The 23,305-nt window shown below is 41.4% G+C and overlaps 1 pseudogene; it reads right to left on the bottom strand.

Annotated features, from left to right (window-relative positions):
- Positions 1 to 18,997: 18,997 nt before the first annotated feature.
- Positions 18,998 to 20,597, bottom strand: LOC148001731 (small ribosomal subunit protein eS8 pseudogene; annotated as a pseudogene).
- Positions 20,598 to 23,305: the final 2,708 nt, after the last annotated feature.

The raw sequence follows: 23,305 nt of genomic DNA on the forward strand, positions 1-23,305 counted from the left end.
GATGATCTTGGCTCTTCCTTCTTTATTAAAGAAGGTCCCTTCCTGTTCCAGGATAGAGTCATCAGGATAGAGGAATAGGGACATCCCTCTTTGGTACCATGATGCTTGACACTTATCTATCATAAGAGGTATGGGTCTATGAAGGTGTATTGACATTGTAATTGTAATTTTTGTTTGCAAGTATTCATTCTCTATTATAAAAGATACTTGAGAGAGATGTCTTCACTAACTTATCCTAAACCTGACATAAAACAAGTACTTACTGAACAACTAGACAAAGTCCACAAGTGTAAATGGGAATGAATGGCTTATATTACATACTTACCCTCCGTGCTTAAATTTGTCTATTAATAATTAGTTTGGAGAATCAAAATATTCCCAGATGGTATGATTCTCAGGTTCACAAGATAATATCACCAAAACCCAAAGTTATCTTTATTATTTTAGGATATTTTTAAGGTCCCTTAAAGTAACACACTTATATTATTTACAAATGAAAGTGGAACTTTGCTGGTTCTTCCCTGAAGGGGAAGAATAGTTAGTCATGTGTCCTGCTCACTCACTCCATGCCCAACAGTGTGCTAAGAGCTTTCTGGGTAGTGTGATTTTGTCTTCATAGCTCCCAGTGACATTGCTGGTATCCATTTTATAATAAGACTTAGTAGCTTCCTTGGAGCTAAATGATGAGGAAGCAGCAGGGAGTTGCAGAATCAGTTCTAGTCATAGAACGCTTCTGACTACGATGCTTTACTACCCTTTAGTTGTCTTAAGAGGTTTGATCTGTAAATGTTTTTTGCTACTATCCCTTGATTTAATTCCCATCCCTTATTGCCTTTAAATGTGAGCATGGAATCAAGTCCATTTCTATTCTACAGAACAAATTTAGAATTAATTGTACCCAATGAAGCAAATCCCCAAAATGCCTGCATCTTTTCTGGTCATGAGGTCAAGTGATACCATTTGTGCACAGTTCTTTTCTATAAATTTGAGCAAGAATTTATGTAGAATTGAACTCCTTCCTAAATCTCAGGACTGACTAAGTGATTTTCAGGGTCCAGTGGAAAATGGAAATACAAGACCCTTGGTCTCAAAAAGTAAGGTAGAGATAATTGAAAAAGACACCTGAGATTATTTTCTGACCTCACATATGTGCATATATACATGCATATGTACCAAAACACACACATATGTGTATATATATATATATATATATATATACACACACACACATAAGCATACACACACACATAAGCATACACACACAACACACACAAGAGAGAGAGAAAGAGAGAAAGAGAGAGAGAGAGAGAGAGAGAGAGAAAGAGAACATTCGTGTGTTTTAGCCACTTCACACTAATTGATTCTATTTTACCAAGGAATAAACAGATGGAGAACTATTAAGTGACTTCCGTAAAACCACTTAGCCACTAAACCGAGGCGCTACTAGTAAAGCCTAGAGCCACCTGCTGCCAAACGCCATGGTTTTTCCATTCTGCCACGTCACCCGTTTTATAGAAATGGAAAAACCACAATCAGTCACGGACCAATAAGTAGAATTGTAAGACATTTAGTTTTGGCTTTAAAGAAGTTAAAGCTTGCCCTTGTTTCTTCTGTGTCTTCCCTGTGAATCTCTGATTCTCCAATCTGGGCACAATCCTGGAGAAGCAAAGGACAAATCATGATGGCTTTTTTTTTTATAAAGGAATGGAGCATTGTCTGTGGCTGGGTGAGCTCCCTACTGGGAATGCTGTCATGGTCATTCTCAAATATCAGGGCAGATGCAATCTATTAGGCATTACAACACCAGCTGTTGTTTTATATCATTAGACTTGTAACCAACTGGGAAAATCTACTTCTGCCAAGAAGTGAATCTCCAGGCTCCGCAACAAATATCAATTCCAATTTGGTTGAAGTGATGCAGGGTCATTTTTTCCCCCTCTCCTTTTCATGGTTTCAGAAGTGATTCTTTGTACGTTGGTTGGAACCCAACCTGAACTGTGTCACATTTTCCACTTAGACTTAAGAAGATGTACACTTACACGGACTCCTAAAAACAGAGTTGGATACATATTTTCCACCAAGACTGAAGACTCTGGGCATTGTCCAGAGTCTTCTCTGCCCTCGTCCTCTAATGTGGATCTGAGTATAAAACTTGCCTGAGACTGAGCTAAGAGTAGAACGTGATTTGCAGAACCAATCATCTTGCCTTGGAAAGGGAAAAGAAGAATTACAATTTGCTGCTCTCTCTGGTGAACAGTTATAGTGTCCCATCAGTGTTATTACCAAGCCAGAAATTCACAAGTGGCTCTCCTTGGCAACTTGATCTTGAGTCTGACAGCCATCTGATGATTTCATAGCATTTTAGAATCATGAGGTGTTAGCCTTGGAAGGGACCTTAGATCATGTCATCTCAATGCCTCATTTCACATAGATACTCAGGGATGTGTGAGGGGGCAAACAAGCTGGCCCTGGGTCTGAGTTGTTCCTTGCCATCTGCTTCTCTTTCCATTACTCCGTACCTGTCTTCCTTGCTTGGTTCATGCCAAATTCCATTTGTTCTTGCACTGTACACAGTCTTGTTTCATCAGGGAAGCTCTCTGAATGGGAAAACTTAAATGAGTACAGTTTTGATTAGCATATACTTACCTTTTAAAATATGCAGTAAAACATTCAGCATGCTTTTATATGCCTAGGAACCCTTAAGTCCTTCTTGCATTTCATGGACTAAGTCAATATAGGTTTGTTGACCACTGATAAAACATAACGGATTTTATGAGGAAAAGATTCACTGTTTATTTCTACTAGAATATAATCCCTAGCCTGAAGGCGTTTAAACTCTGGAGGCATAAGGTAATTATTTTAATAATTGTTCAATTTATATTTTTCTCCATTAATGTATTTGTTTATTTACTTTACACCTGGATGGAAGCTGCCCCTCTTCTCCTACCACCACCCCCCATTGCATAACACCTCTCCTATGAGAAGGGGGAGGAGCCCCCTCTGGATACCAATCCACCTTGGGAAATTAAGTCACTGCAGGAACAAACATTTCTCCCACTGTGGCCAGACAGGGCAGCAAAGTTAGGGGAATAAGATTCACAGGCAGGACAACCCCCCACTCCAGTTGTTGGGGGCACCAACTTGAAGAATGAGTTGCAGTACTTCTACATATGTGTTGCAGAAAGTAGATCCAGGCCATGTATAATTTTTGGCTGGTGGTTCAGTCTCCGGGAGCCCCCAAGGACCCAGTCAGTTGACTCTGTTTTGCTATGAAGTTTCTATCCGTTCCAGGCACCTCAATCCTTTTATCAACTTCATTTTATATTTGTATGCATATATGGTGGATGTAAATTTTCAACTAGATGGGGTCCAGAATAATGTAGGAGAGAAACTTTTGGGCATGTCTGTGACAGAGTTTCTAGAAAGGACTGAAGTGGGAAGACCTATTTTAAGTGGGAGCAACTCCATGCCAGAGGTTGGGGTTTCAAACTGCATAAAGATAAAGCAACTGGACGGCAGCATCCATTTCTTTCCTGCTTCTTGATCGTGGATGAAATGTGACCAGTTACTTCTTATTCTAGCTTTCATGCCTTCAATCCCGTTGTGCGCTGTATCCTCAAACTGGGCGCCACGGTAAATCCTTCCATACCAAGGCTATTTTTCTCAGGCATTTTATCATGTCCATGAGAAGAGTGACTGGTACCTATATATATAAAAAAAAAGTGACTGTACTGTAAAAACCGCACAGGAATCAAAACAAAGTTTTGCAAAATGCTTTGTAAATAAGCTGCATGTACAATTAAGCAGTTTTTCTGGTAGGCTTATTTTTCTTTACATTGATTCTACTGTGAGAGACAGCATCCCAGGCTGAGGCAGGGACTGGGGCTCACAAGGACGCAATGGTTGCACTCTCTTCAGAAATCTCTGAGGATGGCTTGCACAGCAGTTAAGAAGGATGTAGAGGTGGGAGGACAAAACATTGTGTCCAATCTTAGAGGTTACTAAGTAGGAGAATGTCATCATGTAAACAACCAGAATATCTGGGATGATTCAACCTGTATGATCTAAGATGATGTACAAATTATACTGGGGAATCGAGAGAACAATGACAATTAGTAAGTAAGTGTGAAGTTATCTCTGGGCAGGAGAGTTGGCCCAGCCATTAAGAGTGCTTCTTCTTGAGTTTCATGTGTTCTTTGTGAATGTTTCACTCCTTCTTTAAAAGGGAAACAAGAATTCCCTTGGGAGGGAATAGGGAGGCAAAGTTTAGAAGAGAGGCTGAAGGAACACCCATTCAGAGCCTGCCCCACATGTGGCCCATACATATACAGCCACCCAATTAGATAAGATGGATGAAGCAAAGAAGTGCAGGCTGACAGGAGCCAGATGTAGATCTCTCCTGAGAGACACAGCCAGAATACAGCAAATACATAGGCGAATGCCAGCAGCAAACCACTGAACTGAGAACAGGACCCCCATTGAAGGAATCTTAGAAAGGACTAAAAGAGCTTGAAGGGGCTCGAGACCCCATATGAACAACAATGCCAAGCAACCAGAGCTTCCAGGGACTAAGCTACTACCTAAAGACTATACATGGACTGACCCTGGACTCTGACCTCATAGGTAGCAATGAATATCCTAGTAAGAGCACCAGTGGAAGGGGAAGCCCTTGGTCCTGCCAAGACTGAACCCCCAGTGAACATGATTGTTGGGGGGAGGGCAGTAGTGGGCGGTGGATGGGGAGGGGAACACCCATAGAGAAGGGGAGTAGGGAGTGGTTAGGGGGATGTTGGCCCGGAAACCGGGAAGGGGAACAACAATCGAAATGTAAATAAGAAATACTTAAGTTAATAAAGATGGGGAAAAAAAGAGTGCTTCTTGCTCTTTCAGAAGACCTGGGTTTGATTCCCAGAATCCACATGGCAGCTCACTCACAACCATCTGTTACTCCAGTCCAGGCGGATCCAGTGCCTCTTCTGACCTCTGCAGGTACCAGGCACATACATGATACATACATACATACATACATACATACATATATACATACATACACACACAGACAGACAGACAGACAGACATATACACATACAGACATGCAGACATATGGACACACAGAATGCAGGCAAAATGCCCATATACATAAAAGAATAGAATAAAATTTTAATTTAAAATAATATTTCCACTCATGTAAATGAGGTAATCCTATCTAGACCATTTGATCACCTTCAACTCCAAACTCAACCTATATCAAATTAAATTCTAATTTATTTTTTAATTTCTAGTATGGTTTGAATGAGAAATGGCCCCCACGTACTCATGAATTACAACACTCAGAGTCTGTTGGGGTGAAGTTTGTGGGACCTTTCGGAAATATAGCCTTGCTATTGGAGAAATAAATGGCCAGGGGTGGGTGAGTCTTGAGACTTGATAGACTTCTGGCTTGTTCTCTCTGCTTCCTGTGTGTGGATAAAAATGCAAAGGTTCAGAGCATTGTATGTGGCTCCACCCCTCGGCTGGTAGCCTTAGTATGTATAAAAAACAAGGAGAGCAAGCCATGGTGAGCGAATCAGGAATCAGTGTTCTTCTATGCCTCTGCCTCAGTTCCTGCCTCCAGGTTCCTGTCCTGACTTCCGTAGGTGATGAACTGACCACAAGCTGTGAGATGAAACAAACCCTCTCCTCCTCAAGTTATTTTCAGCCATAATATTTGACCTCAGCAATAGAAACCCTGACTAAGATTACAGCTTTAAATTTTTCATTGTTTTAAGTACACTACATTTCCTCTCTCTTCTCTGTTGACGGACATGCAAGCTGATTTCACGTGTTCGCTACTGTGAACAGCACGAACAAATTTCATGTACAATTTGATGGCTCCCATATTTACTAGCTATACTATATTTCTTATTAGAATGACCAGGTCTGCTTATATTAAAATATCTACTTTTTTCAGTTAGGATTTTGCCTTCAACAAGCTATCATTATTCAGTCAAAATTTTCGTTAAGCCTGTAACTATGTGGGCACAGCACTCAGATAAGTTGGTGCGCCTCATATCTCTGCAGTTTGTTGAATTGGGGTCCATCACGTAAATAATCAAGCAATACAGATAGGTCATATGGTAGATATATACGCTGAAAGTTTTAAAAGAGAAGACTGGGACAGGGATACTCATGAAGTAGAAGCAAAGAAGAGATATTAAGAAGTTGGGGAAAGAAAATAATAGAATACTTGTCACATGAAAGCAGAGAGGAATCCAGAGAACAGAAAAAGACAGTGGGGAAAGGAAGAATTATCATAAAGTGTAATGACAATTTGTATAAAATGTAATAAAATTCACTACCTTGTATGCTCACTTAGTGACTGAAAAATAATTCCGTTGCTGTCAGGCAAGACCATCCTCTGCTACATATATATCTGGAGCCATAGATCCCTCCAGGTACACTCCTTGGCTGGTGGTCAGGGAGGTTTGATGCCCTAGCATAGGGAGATGCTGGAGTGGTGGTACTGGCGAGTGTGGGTGGGTGGGGGAGCACTCTCATACAGGCAAAGGGGAGGGAGGAGGCGAATGTGGGATGTGGGGTTAGTGGAGGGGTAACCGGGAAGTGGGATATCATGGGATAAGGGTTGGTGAATGGGATAACTGGGAAGTGGGATATCCTTTGAGATGTAAACAAATGGAATGATAAATAAAAAAATAAAAAAGAAAATGAAGAAAAATAATTCCGAATGGGAAAAATAGCTAATTCTGCACCCAGTCCTGTTAGAGCACTTCAGAGGTTATCAACCGTCCTCCCACATACTGTATTCCTCACCTCCTTGCTTCCCCTTGAACAAGGTGGCTCAGATGTCATTGGAGGACTGTCCTCTAATCAGACACTCAGGACTGGGGGCTCCACCCTCCAACACCCATTCCATTAAGTTTCTTGACTGATGGCGATCTTGTCCTCTCTTTCTTCAGTGAGAATTACAAATTGTCAACTATGCTTTCGGCTCTCCTTGGTCTGTTTTCTGTCTTCAGAGTCATTATTAACTTCTATTACACTTGAAAATTCCCTTGGTTAGGTAGACTATTTTACTGTCTATCTCTCTCCATGAGGTTTGAATGCCTACATGTTTGCTGTTGACCTGAGTCGTGTGTTCACATAGTTGTAGACCTAACAAATGCTTTAACTCAATAATGATGGTTTCTATAAAGGCAAAAATCCTAGCAGGAAAAAAAAGTAGATACTTTAATATAAACAGAACTTTCCATTCTAATAAGAAGTAAGTCTATGCTGACCCCTGTTGTCAGATGAAGAATTTAAAGATTTTTGTTTAAAGTCCATAGCTCATAAATATGGAGGCAAAACTAATAGGTGGCAAAGTTACAGAACAACAAGGCTACTAAAATTTTAATCTCAAAGAATACACACATTGAGAGTAAAAGAAATTAAAGTAAAAGGAAAAATATCCGACATTTAAAGAAAACCACAGGCTGGCAGAAAGACCAACTGCCCTTATTTAATAGATGAGGACCCTGAAAATTATAGGGCAAGTCCATGTGGTAACCTCCTATAGCATCTTTCAGAAGTGAGGCTGTTATTCAGCAATTCGTACTGGGCTCAGTCCTCAGAACTGGACACAGGCACACTGTGTGTGTGTGTGTGTGTGTGTGTGTGTGTGTGTGTGTGTGTGTGTATCAGTTCATGATACTGTAACCTAATGCTCACTCTAACACATCCGTGCCCCCCTCATATTTCTACAGAAAATAGAGAGGCTCCACAAAGAAAATTGATTCCTGTGAAAAACCTAGGATAACCTTGAATAATTTGATTTAGCACAAGTGTGAAGGAAATGACTACTAGAAATAATAAGCTCTGGTCAACAGAGTTTCAAATTTACATGAGAAAAAAATGAACTTGAAAAAGTATGGCTACGTATTGACACTTTAGAGCAATCCACTTTAATTAGAACATGGCTTTTTTTTTTTATTAACTTGAGTGTTTCTTATTTACATTTCGAGTGTTATTCCCTTTCCCGGTTTCCTGGCAAACATCCCCCTAATCCCTCCCCCTCCCCTTCTTTGTGGGTGTTCCCCTCCCCATCCTCCCCCCATTGCTGCCCTCCCCCCAACAATTACGTTCACTGGGGGTTCAGTCTTAGCAGGACCAAGGGCTTCCCCTTCCACTGGTGATCTTACTAGAATATTCATTGCTACCTATGAGGTCAGAGTCCAGGGTCAGTCCATGTATAGTCCTTAGGTAGTGGCTTAGTCCCTGGAAGCTCTGGTTACTTGGCATTGTTGTTCATAAGGGGTCTCGAGCTCCTTCAAGCTCTTCGAGTTCTTTCTCTGATTCCTTCAACGGGGGTCCCGCTCTCAGTTCAGTGGTTTGCTGTTGGCATTCGCTTCTGTATTTGCTGTATTCTGGCTGTGTCTCTCAGGAGCGATCTACATCTGGCTCCTGTCGGCCTGCACTTCTTTGCTTCATCCATCTTGTCTAATTGGATGGCTGTATATGTATGGGCCACATGTGGGGCAGGCTCTGAATGGGTGTTCCTTCTGTGTCTGTTTTAATCTTTGCCTCTCTATTCCCTGCCAAGGGTATTCTTGTTCCCCTTTTAAAGAAGGAGTGAAGCATTCACATTTTGATCATCCGTCTTGAGTTTCATTTGTTCTAGGCATCTAGGGTAATTCAAGCATTTGGGCTAATAGCCACTTATCAATGAGTGCATACCAGGTGTGTTTTTCTGTGATTGGGTTACCTCACTCAGGATGATATTTTCCAGTTCCAACCATTTGCCTACGAATTTCATAAAGTCATTGTTTTTGATAGCTGAGTAATATTCCATTGTGTAGATGTACCACATTTCCTGTATCCATTCCTCTGTTGAAGGGCATCTGGGTTCTTTCCAGCTTCTGGCTATTATAAATAAGGCTGCTATGAACATAGTGGAGCATGTGTCTTTTTTATATGTTGGGGCATCTTTTGGGTATATGCCCAAGAGAGGTATAGCTGGATTCTCAGGCAGTTCAATGTCCAATTTTCTGAGGAACCTCCAGACTGATTTCCAGAATGGTTTTACCAGTCTGCAATCCCACCAACAATGGAGGAGTGTTCCTCTTTCTCCACATCCTCACCAGCATTTGCTGTCACCTGAGTTTTTGATCTTAGCCATTCTCACTGGTGTGAGGTGAAATCTCAGGGTTGTTTTGATTTGCATTTCCCTTATGACTAAAGATGTTGAACATTTCTTTAGGTGTTTCTCAGCCATTCGGCATTCCTCAGCTGTGAATTCTTTGTTTAGCTCTGAACCCCATTTTTTAATAGGGTTATTTGTCTCCCTGCGATCTAACTTCTTGAGTTCTTTGTATAGTTTGGAGATAAGGCCTCTATCTGTTGTAGGATTGGTAAAGATCTTTTCCCAATCTGTTGGTTGCCGTTTTGTCCTAACCACAGTGTCTTTGCCTTACAGAAGCTTTGCAGTTTTATGAGATCCCATTTGTCGATTCTTGATCTTAGAGCATAAGCCATTGGTGTTTTGTTCAGGAAACTTTTTCCAGTGCCCATGCGTTCCAGATGCTTCCCTAGTTTTTCTTCTATTAGTTTGAGTGTGTCTGGTTTGATGTGGAGGTCCTTTATCCACTTGGACTTAAGCTTTGTACAGGGTGATAAGAATAGATCGATCTGCATTCTTCTACATGCTGACCTCCAGTTAAACCAGCACCATTTGCTGAAAATGCTATCTTTTTTCCATTGGATGGTTTTGGCTCCTTTGTCAAAAATCAAGTGCCCATAAGTGTGTGGGTTCATTTCTGGGTCTTCAACTCTAGAACATGGCTTTTAATGTGTGTTCTTAATATATAAATATGCAAGAAATTGTTTTGGTAGAAATATCCTCTTTAAAATGACTGGAATCCGTATTTGCTCTTTAATTTTCACACATTTCCACAGGCTGTGATTCATATCTTTAGCAGACAAGCATTTGTTTATGTGCCTAGCATTATTACATGTTATATATACACACATTTATACATTTATTTGTCCGTGTCTCTGAGCCTGATAGGGACAGGTGTTACTCACATCCAGACTGTGACTCCAGTTTACCTATGTGCATTCATAAGAGTAACTTTAATTTTTTCAAACCCCATTTTTAATAATGATTCTTAAGTGCTTTAATCTCCCTTTTAGCCCACCATTCACCAGAGGAAGTGGGAAAGAAAGGATGTGGGGAAGTGGATCTGTTTAGAAAGGTTCTTTGGAGCAACTCCCATCTGTGTTGTTTGGGGCTCAGCACTTCTGTTCACAGGTTAGCAGCAGCAGCTCGATCCACTCAAAAACACTTCACAGAAACAACAGCAGTCCAGTTCCACAGAGTAGGGCTAGCATTAGTGGTGACGTGACCTAGCAGAGACAGCCAGCAGAGAGGGCCAGGAGGAATGCCAGAAGTTCTTGGCTGTGCCTCTTTCAGGGAAGCAAAGATCACAGAAGACCCTTAAGCCTGGCATAGCTAGCTCTACAAGCAAGAGCCAAGCTAAGGTCCAGTCACTGTCCAGTGAGTCCTATTTATACCCTCCAAACAGCACGTGTCCTTCATGGCTCTTGCTTCAGCACATGACTTATCTCAGCTGACAGCACTCTGTCAATCAGCCTGAGTTCAGAGAAGCAGCAAGAAATTGCAGCACACCACCAGAAGGTTTTGGTGTGTCTATCTCTAAGGAGTCCAGACAAATGCAGCTCAATCACGTAATATAAGGCAGACTGATACATGCATGTTGATATCAAAGAACCCATCATGTGTTCTTTCATGTGCTTGCTTTAGCAGAACATCCTTTTTCCTGTGTCTGCTTCAGCTAAATGTTCCTTCACGAGTCTGCTTTAGTCTTTTACCTGTGTCCATGTCAGGAAAACACTCTTTCAAGTGTTTGCCCCAGCCAAACGCTATCTAGCTGATTTTCCAAAGAGTCCTTAGGTTTCTACTCCATGTAGGCATCAACAATGATTGGTCTTCAGGCCTGAGGGAGAAACCATTTACAGCCCGAGGTTCCCTTTGCTTTCCATTACACACCTGTAGCATTTTGTCGTCCTTGGCTGTGTGTCAGCTGTGACAGCCACGAAATGAAGGAGAGACCCATATAAACTGGATTCCAGAAACCTTGCCCTGAGCTTGTCCTTGGGATTAAATTATAAATAGGCAACTAAGAAATTTCAGTACTTTCATTTAAAGTTTAACATAATAAATCAGAAAATGCTTTCTGAAAGCATTTAAAACATTACTGCATCGGGACAAATCACACTTACATTACAGTTAGGAAGTCCCTTAATCCCAAAGCAAGACCGATAGAGTCTCTGCCTTCCTCGAACACAGTGTCTAACATTTGTATCATGCAACATGGCTAACTGTAGGCATCATTTTGACTTATAGTGATGCATGCTGATGTACAGCCTTTCTAAACTCTGTGTCTCCCTGCTAATGGCTTCCACGGTGTCACCCAATTATGCATGAGAATAACCAGATATATGCTGATAGTCATCTTCCCACCACAGCCACCATAGTACATCCTCTGTGCTTCCCTCCATGTAACTTCTATACACCTACCCCTCCTCCACACCTACCTCTCCTCCACACCCATGTCAATGGATGCCTTTTGGTAAGGCAATGGGGACAGTTCACTTAGCCTCTGTCACAATTCTTCTGTTGTCCTGGCCTCAGGATTCCAGCACTCACTGTTCTAAGCATACATAACCTGTCTTTCTCACAAGTCTAGTGTGTGGGACTCAATGTCCTCTTACATGGAAAGACTATTTCGCTCAGTTAAAATAATCTAATGAATACCCTAGGGTCGGGAGTACAGATTCACAGGTGTGAATGTGACCAGGACCAACACATGAATAAGTTCTTATGCGTGACATTGTTTTGTTTGGAAAAGGAGGGAAAGAGAGGGTGACATGAATAAGGTACCCAGTCGGTGGATCAGGCTCATGTCATGTGACCCAAGGGATCAATGGAAGCTTTCTGGAAATGAAAATATATTACAATGGAAAAGCCTAAGGTATAATTAGATGTTTCCAATTCTTCGGTGCAATGCTTTCTTCTATCTCTTAGTCCTTATCTCCAAATCCTAAAATCATACATACTAAAATCATACTAAAACATTTATAATATACTAAAATCATTTATACATAAAATACATACTAAGTACATACTAAGTTATTTATAAACACTTTGTGAGAATGTAAGTCCAGAGAAGAAGAAACCATGTTTGGGCCAGTGTGGTATAAAAGTTTCAACAACATCATCATCATCAACAACAACAACACCTACAACAACAACAACAGTGACAGAGGTAATTGTTGAATAGCAGTATAACTTCCTATCCCACCTCTACCAACAAATTCTCAGACATCCTGGAGATGGCTTTTGGATTCCTGTTGTCCATGAAATGGATAAAGGAGTTTAAAGGAGTAAGTAACCTTGTGAGAATTAGAGCACATTGACCTAGAGTAAGAGTTTCCAGTCTGGACTCCATTGCTTTCTAACAGTTGACAGCAGTCAGGATACTTGTACTGTTGGGTTAGCTCTGAGTTTTATTTAGCAGTGTCTTTGACCTCTAGACACCAAATGCTAGCAATAGACCCCTAATTGTGACAACCAAAAATGTCTCCTTTTTTTGAAAGGTGTATTTTTCTTAATTACTTTTTATTGGATATTTTCTTTATGTGCATTTCAAATGTTATCTCCTTTCCTGGTTTCCCCTCCAGAAACCTCCTATCTCATCTCCCTCCCCCTGCTTCTATGAGGATGATCCCCTACCCACCCACCCACTCCTGCCTACCCACACCCCACACCCCCCAGTATTCCCCTACACTGGGGAATTGAGCCTTCACAGGACTAAGGGCCTCTCCTACCATTGATGCCCAACAAGACCATCCTGTGCTACATATGTCTTAATACATTGTCAAATATTTCTTGAAGGGTGAAATCATCCTCAGCTCAGTGTCTGAGATGAGACAGAAAAAAGAACTATCGTTAGAAGGTAATTGGGAAAGACAAAAGCAATGGCTGTATGTGATTGCCTTTGCTGTCATTTAGACCTTTATTTGGGGAAATGGGAACAAGATGTATTAAAATGTATTCCTGAGTAAGCCTGCTCTTGGTGCCACTTCTCAGAATCTTTTCTTTCTGTTGCACTGTGTATATCTTACCTGGATGTTTGCTTGGGATCATGGTCTCATTGCCCTTTTAGATTCTGTTTTAAAGGTCTCTCTGTAAAGTACTCCATTCAGCAATTCCACAGGTAATGATCAAAAGCTGCCTTTGTCTATCCCAACTCAGTCTCTCTATCTTACGTTTCCCAACAAGTTTCCAATGGTATCTCTTTCAGTATTCATCTGTATATATTTACTATCCATTTTCAATTATTGAGGCAGAACTTCTTACCGATCAGCTTGACCTTGAAGGCAACTCAGACCCAAAGATGGTCTTGAACTCCAGACCCTCCTGTCTGAAGCTTTCCAAGTGCTGGGATAAAAGGCCTGTGACTCCATCAGTCTAGTTTTAAATTATTTTGCATAGGCCTTCCTTCAACAACTGATGACAGGGTCTTCCGGGTTGGAATAGGATTCCACAGAACTTTGTGTCCCATATAACAGTAATAAAAGCAGCTAGTTTTAATGGGAGTATAGCACTTCACCGCAAAATTTCTATACTGTCTGCCCAGCTTCGCTCCGACAATTTTGTAAAGTATGTGTATTTAGAGAGGAAAATCTAAAGGGTTTTGGAGACATTCATTTGATATCATAGATCCAATATCCTATGGCCCTGACCGAGAACCTAGAACTTGTTCCTTCCGATGTTTAAAAGAATAAAGTAATAGCAATGTTTTAAAGTCAATGGAGTTTGATGGTTGAAGTTAAGGTATTGGCGACCTTCAAAGGATAGACCCCATAACAAGAATTATAAACATCTGTACACATATTCATAAAGGAGGGATGAAGGAGAAAATAAGTATTTTGGAAATTAAACAGAGGAAAACCAAAGAATAAGGTCGGGGAGGTAGTTTTTGTATCACAGTGCTAGGGACACTGTGGTTGGTCTACAGAGTAATGCAGTCCAGGTGGCTTAAAGGGTAGGCCAGTTTTAATAATGCGAGTGCATATAGTTTTAATGATGCTAGGAGCATAGGAATTGAGTCATGCAGCCATGCAGTCAGGGAGGTCCAGGACGTAGGCTAAAAAAATTTTGCAGGAGTATCTCCCTAAATAGTTACAGGAAATAAATTAAAACGAAGGTCAAGGTGAAGTATTAAAAGATAAAGTTACTTTAATATTTTTAAAGATACTGCAGATCTACCAAAATCAAAGTGCCTGGAAGATTGTTTCCTAAGGTCTGTGACCTCGGCAGCCTCAGAAGCACTTTTTTCCTCCTGTTGTATGGGCCTTAAGTCCAGTTAGACAGATGCTAGTTGCCAGTTACACGTGAGTGACATTTATGCACCTTTACACAGATCTTCCCATGGTAATTGTCATGGCTCATGGGTGCTGTAGCTGTGTGGACTGTGAGGTTTAATTTCTTCTCTCCCTCAGCAGCTTGCTGAGTATTTTCGGGAACAATGGAAGCTAGAGGGCAGGAAAGAGAATTTCGGGTTAGACCCAGCCCGAGTCATGAGTTATGTGTCCCAAGTGTATAGTATCTTTAACAATGGAGGCTCATCTCCAACTTCTAAGAGGCAACCAAGGGCTGCGTTGATAATCTATATTGTTTGGGAAGAACATAAACTGCCCAGGTCAACCATTGGAAGGTAGGTTTCTTGTGTCTGACACTGGGCTTTTGTTAGTCTATGGTTCTATGGTGGGGAGCGTTGTTAACTTAAGTGGCTTTGCTTCCTTTAATGTCTATACTATGAGTGTGTGTGTGTGTGTGTGTGTGTGTGTGTGTGTGTGTGTGTGTGTGTGCGTTGTGTTGTGTATAATTTTAGCTAAATGGAAAATGAATCCTTGATGCCAAATCAAACAACCTTGGTGTTGCTGTTTGTCCCTCCTCCTTCTGTGTGAAACCCCATTTCCCATTATTTCCTCTGCAACTTCTGTATCACTTGTATCCTGCCATTCCCCTCACAGTTCCCCTCCCCCCACACACACAGTCTGTGACACACATATGGTCCCTTCATACATTCCTAGTTTCTGTGTTTAGTTCATGTTGTATACTCACAACTGAGGATGTGGATCTGGGGACCACAGGTGGGAGAGAGCATGCAGCATTTGTCTTTCTGGGTTACCCCACTCAAAATCATCTTTCCTAGGTCCATCTACCTCCCCTCAAATTTCACGGTTTCATTTTTCTCTACAGCCAAGTAGGATCACATTGCGTTTTTGTTCTATACACTCATTATCCACATGGCTGCTGAGGGACAGTTAATTAGTTTCCATTTCCCAGCCTGTATGACTAGGGCAGCTATGAACATTGCTGAGCAGAAATCTGTGGAGTAGGCTGTCTGGTCCTTGGGGCATATGTCAAGGGGCGACATAGCTTGGCAATATGGTAGAGATTTGTTTTCCAGTTTTGGGGACTCTTTATTGATTTCCAGAGTGGCTCCACCAATTTGCATTACCAGCACCAGTGAAGGAGGGTTTCTCTGTCTCCACAACCTGCCATCATTAGTTGTAAGTCATTGTATTAATCATGGCTATCCTTGACTACCCTTGGCTATACTTGACTGAGGTGAGATGAAACCTTGAGGTTGTCTTAATTTGCATTTTTTTAATTGCTAAGGGTGACAAACACTTTGGGGAGGGGTATCTTGTAACTATTTTTATTTCAATTGAGAACTTTCTGTTTAGATTCCCCCAGCCCTGGGTCATTTCCTTCCTTGAGTCTTCATTTTTTGAGTTCCTTGAATATTCTGAATGTTAATCCTTTGTCATTTGTATAACTGGCAAAGATTATCCCCCATTCAGTGGATTTCTTCTTCACTTGATTGATTGTTTTCCTAGCTATACAGAAGCTTTTTAGTTTTACAAGATCCCAGTTATCAATTGTTGGCCTTAAATCCTTGGTAACCGGAGTCCTGTGCAGAAATCATGTTCCTACATCTCTACCGTGTAATGCTCTATCTATGTTTTCTTCTAGCAGTTTTTAGGTTTCAGGCTTCAAATTAAGGTCTTTGATCCATTTGGGATGATGATGATGATGACGATGTGTGTGTGTGTGTGTGTGTGTGTGTGTGTGTGTGTGTGTGTGTGTGTGTGTGTAATTGGAGTCTTCTGTGATATACAGTTTCCTAGCAACACTTGAAGATACTGTCTTTTCTCTAGTGTGTTTTTGCATGTGCATTCAAGAACGCACACACATCAAATTTTAAAAGGACACTGCAGATCTAAGCTTTAGAGTAAAAATTACAAACAAGAGCTTGCTAATCTATGCAACACTCGGGTGTACGTGCCCACTCTTCTGCACTTGGCCTTCTTCAACCACAGGCTGCTTTTTCCCTGCAGTGACTCCTTGAAGGAGTTGTGCTTACTGTACATCTTAGCTTAGGAAAATAAATTCTGAAAAAATTTATCAATCCTGAATGAGTGAGTGTGGACACCCAAATCTGCACCTCACTGGCACAGCTGACTCTGGCTCATTTTTCCAAGAGGGAAGGCATACCCTGACCTCAGAGAGTGCATCTCCTCTGATTTGAGGGAAGCAGAGAACAAGCATCCGGGAGATTACTAGTGCTCCAACCTTTTGACTGCCTGGAGAAGCATGAGAAAAAAAATTCCTATTCAATGCTTCTCTGAAGCACTTAAGCTACCTCTGATATGCAGAAAATACTGTTACTGGCATTGCCTGTGTTTGTGAAATTCATACAATGCCTCAGTAAAAGGAGACACAGGAAGAAGAAATCTCTCCTTAGAAGGTTTAGGTTTCGTGCAATTCTTTCCAGATCCACCATGTGGTATTGTTGTGCAATTAAAATAACTGCTTCCCTTAGCAATCTGGCCTCGACCAGCTCTGAGCTAAAGGGAGAGTTTTCTGACCCATAGTTGTTGCTCACCTACCCACCCCCAAGTGCGTCCTTTTCTGCACCTCAGATTTCTCTAAAAGCTGAGAGAAATAGCTGGTCAAATACATTTGTTTAGAAAAGACAGTAAGCTACATTTTCCTGTGATTCCTGGAAGAGGAAGAATTTCGTATTTGTTGGCTGGCTACTTTCTATCACTGACTACTACACGGGAGAGAAAAGTTGAGTCACAGGTAACCTTCAAGAGACATGATGTCTTGTCTAGAGGACATCACCCAGGCAGTTCTGATGCATCCCAGCTCTTCCACATGAGGGCCACATAAAAGCACATAAAAAAATCAGGTCTCACGTTGCAACTTCCTACGAAAGAACTATGGTGAGGGAAGCCAACTGCCAGAGAAGGAGCACTCGCAGTGTTGGAATTTGCATTGGAGTTCTGGAATCTTCTATCATACCTCCAGAAAGCTTCAGCCCTTAGATATTTATTTCATTTATGCTTTAAATGTTTGCCTTTGTCACCATCCAAAGGAATTATTAAGCTTTTAATGATTTCTTTTTACTCTTTTACACTTGTGTCTGGACACCCTGTATGACAGTCCTTAGATACTATCTACAATTGAGGCAGCCACTCAAATCAAATATAGAGACGCACATCAGACAAATAGTAATAACCCTGAACATTTTTCTGTTTATGCACTTTCAGAGTACCCTACATTATCTGATTCATGCTCACAATTCTGAAAGATGTATGTGTGTGTGTGTGTGTGTGTGTGTGTGTGAGAGAGAGAGAGAGAGAGAGAGAGAGAGAGAGAGAGAGAACAAGACAGTGCATAAGTTCCTCCATCTTGTATTCTTACTGAACCCATTTCAGGTTTGACTAGAATTTGATCTTGATGGAGAATCCCATGGGAAATTACCAAACTCTATTCAAGAAACCCAAGGTCAAGATGTCCAGAGTAACTTAGCTTCTGTTATACTGCTTGATTGAATGAAGACCCTCCCCGGAAGCTACCCAGCAAGATGCCAGGAAGTGGTTTCTGCTCTGCACACTGTGCTACCTGAGTGAAGTAGCAGCAGACTGGAATAGAGACTTTCAGTTGTCTATAAAATGTATCTGAATGGTCATCTCTTGTGGGCTCCCGCTAACACATGTATTTGTAACTATGAATCAAGCCAAGTGTTGGTAAGGTTAAATGGTTCTCGTTCTTTTGCAATATGGGGTTTTGATTCTCAATGTTCTCAGTTTCTACTGTATCTCAGTTAGTTGGGCTGAGTGTCAAAATATCACCACCAAATATATGCCCAGTAAATGCAGTTTGGGATGAATGGCAATGGTAGAGTAGGGCACTAAGGGAAGAAATGGCTTCCACGAATCGAGGGAAATTTCCACGATCAGCACGTGGCACTTGCTTTGAACTCTCCTTAGGTAGAATTCATATAGAACAGCTTAGCATGCTGCCAGGGAGTTGATTCCATGGCTTAAAATAAAAGCACCTCTCATCAGCTAATGTTTGTCATGGTGTCTTTCAGTTGAAAATGTGTTTCGCACATGTGAATGCTTAATAAACGCTAGTTGATAATGACAATGAGGACCAATGAACTGAAATCGCCTTTGGCATTGAAGTTGTCCGCTTTCCCATGAGTAGCACATGAAGAAGAATTCTGTGTCCCATTAGCAGCTTTCTGAGCGCTTAAGTCCATGAAAGTAAGTCTTTGAACCCACAGCGATGGGGGTCCCAGGGTTGATAGCACAGGGCCATGCACGCACAGTGTCAATCATTCCAATGAAAACTGAAAAATTCAGTCAATCATCTGGGGGATTTATCCGCATGACACCAAACATCTGGATGACTGAATGTTTGCAGTTCTCACTAGAGCAGTGTCATGTAGAATCACACAAGACCAGCAATGTTGCAAGGTCCACTTTCACATAGCGTGCTGCAAAAGGGAACACAAGAACGTATTTCATTTATTACTTCTCTGGGTAGCATGTATAAAAGGAAGTACATGTGAGTAGTCATTCTTTTCACATACAAGAACGAACATTTGCAAAGAACCTACAGCCGAGTGGTAAAAGTCAAGCAGGTTACGATGGACGCCCGAACAAGAGGACAAAGGAATTCATTGCAAAGGTGAGTTCGAAACGCTTCGAAAGCGGGGTGGCATTTGATCAAGACACCATACTTCAGTGCACAGCTCTACCAAGTGGCAGTTCTTTGTGTGCTGTAAGGATAGGTGTTCGCAGACGTCCCTCCAACTGCAGACTGGAAGGGGGGAGCAGATGACAGGACAGGTATTGGGAGCCAGACGTCTGCACCCCACTCTTGGAGCCCATGACTTCTAAACTGGAACCTAGCCTTGCAGGTTGTTATAAAGATCGGATAATCGACACGGAGTGATATGGTGTATTTATTTCACCGCTTGTAACCCTGTTTTAGAGCATATCGATACTTAAGTGAGAGTAGATAGGCTTCCATTGGTACTCCTGGTGGGATTCTGTAAATGTTAGGGGGGGTTCTGTATCTGGGGGGATGGGTCAGAAGTGAAGCGGGAGATACTGCAACAAGGTGCTGCAGAGTCTCATGAGTCTTAGCAGATACATTCCTGAAATAGATACACGAGCTGTTTGATGAAGTTCTTCATCATTTCCCATGTTCCCCAGCTGTTCCTGACCTTAAAGAGATCTTCCTTTCCCAAACTAATTATTCCAATGATAACCCACTGTATGAAATCAGACCCTTATGTGTGGACTTTATCTAGTTACTTCCAGAAAAATGAATATAATATATATATATTATATTATATATAAAATATATATATATATACATATAACAACAAACACCCTTATTACCCAAGCTATGAATGATGGTTTATTTGCCTTCCCGGGCTTTGATCTTCCGCAGATAGAACTCCAGCCCCTCGACTCTAAGCACATAGCCATTTGCTCTGCCACACTGGTCTGGTCTTGAGGCAACACAGGCAAGAAGCTTGCCCTGCTGGAACTGCTGCTCCAGAAGACTGCTGATTTTGGGATTCTCTTTCCTTTTGTCATATTTATTTTGAATTTTCTTTGACCGTCTTTGATTTAAAATCTCTTCCTCCTCAGGGGTCACCTTGGCCCCCTTCTTGCGCCCCAGGGGCAGCGCATAGTGGGACTCATACCACTGTCAGTACCGTGTGCTGTCAACAAGCACAATGTTGTTCCTCACCAGGGTCTTGGTGCCGACAAGCTCATTATTAGATACATTGTAGACAACATCAATGATCCTTGTTTTTCGAGTACAACACTCAGAGCCTCAGGAAAACTTCCCCATATCCTATCTCAGGGCATGTTACTGCCTCTCGAACTCGGACTGTGTATGCGGCAAGGACCAAGTTTAGTGTTGGCAGCAGGCCGTCTGAGGTCATACTTCCGCTTCTTGTAGTAGGGTTTTCTCTTGTAGTGCTTGGGCGAGTTGTCCTGAGAGATGCCCATCACTCGGTGCTGGCTGGGAAAGAGGAAGCACAAAGCTTCACGGTCCTGTTTCTAAAACACCCCTAACAGCTTTCTAACGATTCATCGCAAAGGGGCTCCTGAAGTAAAGAATTCTTCAGTGTCACCATTGAACTATACTAGCTGCCAGCCTTTCCTAGTGCTCTACCCCTTCAGGATTGACTACACACTTTGCAAAACCTGGTGAAAACTGAAAAATATGGAACCACTTGTTGAAAACTATTCAGAATTTCAAGAAGGTGACAGCTGAGCATTAAAGGAAGCCTGGGGCCCTCTGAGCATGGGTCCATGTGTGGCTGCACAGGACCTGCCTGCCTTGCTCATCCAGACAAGATGCTTTTCCTCCAGGCTTAGTTAGTGAATTTTGGTGCAATTTCCCAAAGCGTAGTCCAGCAGTAAATGATGCTTGGTGGCACACAGATGGACATTTGTTTAGTGTCATACTTATGTACCAATGTGTTATGATATGTGTAATAGTTATGTAAATGTGCCCGAGGGAAATATAATTTGCACATCAATCAATAATTTCATGTTTATTATTGTTTGGGACAAGGCTAAGTAACAAAATAAGCCAAATTAAAGAAAATATTAAGTAAATAGGAATCCAGGTGGTCGGCAGATGTTGCACCAAGTACAAGACGGTGACTTAAGTGACTGAGCTTGGGAAACACTGGGAATGTTGGATGTCCTGATGACCTTGACTGTTTGGTAGGATCCTCAGGCACACCCGACCTCTCATTTTCCGTTCTATCTGATCCCCTTCCCATGGTTTCCCCCGTTTAGTAAGTTGGATTTTGATTGGAAAGAAGGCCCAGTTTAAATCAGATCTGGAAAGATTCTTAGGTCTAAAACTTTGCCCTCTCTTCACAGCATGCACTCCTGGTCCTGTTCTGCAGACTGGAGAGACTCGTCAGCCTCGGCAGAGTGCTCATAATTACACATGGAGCTGTTGCCAGGCAACCTTGATGGACTTCAACATTTTCCATTTGCTATTTATTATTGGAGGTATTAACCTTGCTTGTCTGATAAACAGTATTTATCAGTTAACCCCAATTACTATTCTTCTCAAAATTACACACGGGCACACAAAATTTGGTAAATATTATGTATGGTTATTCTTTGCATTGGTATGGGGTATTTATAAAGAGTGTATTGAATGGTGTTAAATGATATAAAGATTAACCTTAATTTGATTTTTATCGGCAATTTTGTTACATGTTAGTATTTTCCACTTTGTAAGAGTCACAGGAGCCTGAGTGGCTTACTCTAACTCCTGAGTTCGTTCGTTCGTTCTTTCTTTTAAGATTTATTTATTATGTATACAGCGTTTCACCTGCATATACACCTGCAGGCCAGAAGAGGGCACCAGATCCCATTACAGATGGTTGTGAGCCACCATGTGGTTGCTGGGAATTGAACTCATGATCTCTGGATAAGCAGACAGTGCCCTTAACCTCTGACCCATCTCTCCAGCCCTAACTCCTGATTTCTAAGTTCAAAATATTTTCATCCTTCTTTGCTTAATGTTAGTCTTAGGGATTTAGAGAACAAGACATCAGAACTTCTGGGAACTCTTAGGAATTTTATGTCTTAGGTTATTCTTAATGTACTTCTGACCTTCTGTATACTCTTGGCTCATTATTATAGACGTCTAATGGTGTAAGTACGATAAAATATTTGTTTAATAAATTCATTAATAATAATGTAAATAGTAAATATGGCTTGGTATCATTAAAAAAAAAAAACTATAGTCTTTAACTAATGTACAGACACTAGAAAACACCAGAGAACATTATTTAGGATACTGAAAGACGCTGATGGTCATATCAGCTAACATGAATAGCAACTGAATCACATGCTGGTGAGAACAATTTAAAGATCATTTCTGTTTCCAAACTCTTATTATTTCTTGAAACACTACCCAAAGAACATGACAAAGACTCTGATTAAGCCTACCAGGATTTAATTTATTTACAAGAATGACTCAGTATGAGCTGCACACGGGGCCATGGACACACATCGGGACCATGTTAGCAGTTCCAGGCAGGGCTGACATCAAGGTCCTTTCTCGCTGTACATCTTCTCATCCCCCTGCCCAGGTAGCTAAAGTGCCAGTCTCAAACTCTCCTATGTGATCATTTCCTGAGAATCCTCTAACTTGGCAACCTCTCTTTATTAAGTTTAGTTTTCTCAGGAGATTTTGCTTGGGATTCAGGATTAGAAAAAAAATCAGATTTTTTTTTTAATGTTGAAAAGAAAAACCCACAGGGATACATTATCTAAAACAGACAGCATTATGGGCTCATGGGCATTTGGGTGGAGCACTTTGGTCAAATTATTTGTGTTCCAAGAAAGAGGAAGGCAACGATTAAATAAGGTTTTCAAGAGCACCCCCCTCTTTTAAACTGAAGAGCACTTGAAAGCTTATACTAGATAATGATCACTTTACATCGAATTAAAATGTACCCGGACCCTAGAAGGAATTATTACTAGGAGTTAATTGCAAGTCGCAGGTTTAGAGTGTCTGCGGCTGTCAGGTTATAGCTGCATGGAGGCCCTCATAAACAAGAAGGAAGCTGCCTAACGTGTCCTCTCCAGACCAAACGGACATGTGTTTCTCATTTAAACATTTCATTGCCCCAACTGAAAACAAATCAGCTGTGTCCTTGGGATCTTAAGGGGAGAAGGTTGGGATTTATTCCTGGCCAAGCCTGAGGAAAACATTACCCTAATGGATGAAATATGTTTGCACTGAAGGCTTCTGAAAAGTGTTGAACTAGCCTCTCCTAACTTGAGCTCCCCTGCCTTGGAAAGAGAGGAAATTCAG

The sequence above is a fragment of the Rattus norvegicus genome, chromosome 13 (genome assembly GCF_021556685.1).
Source record: "Rattus norvegicus strain SHRSP/BbbUtx chromosome 13, alternate assembly SHRSP_T2T, whole genome shotgun sequence".
NCBI lineage: Eukaryota > Metazoa > Chordata > Mammalia > Rodentia > Muridae > Rattus > Rattus norvegicus.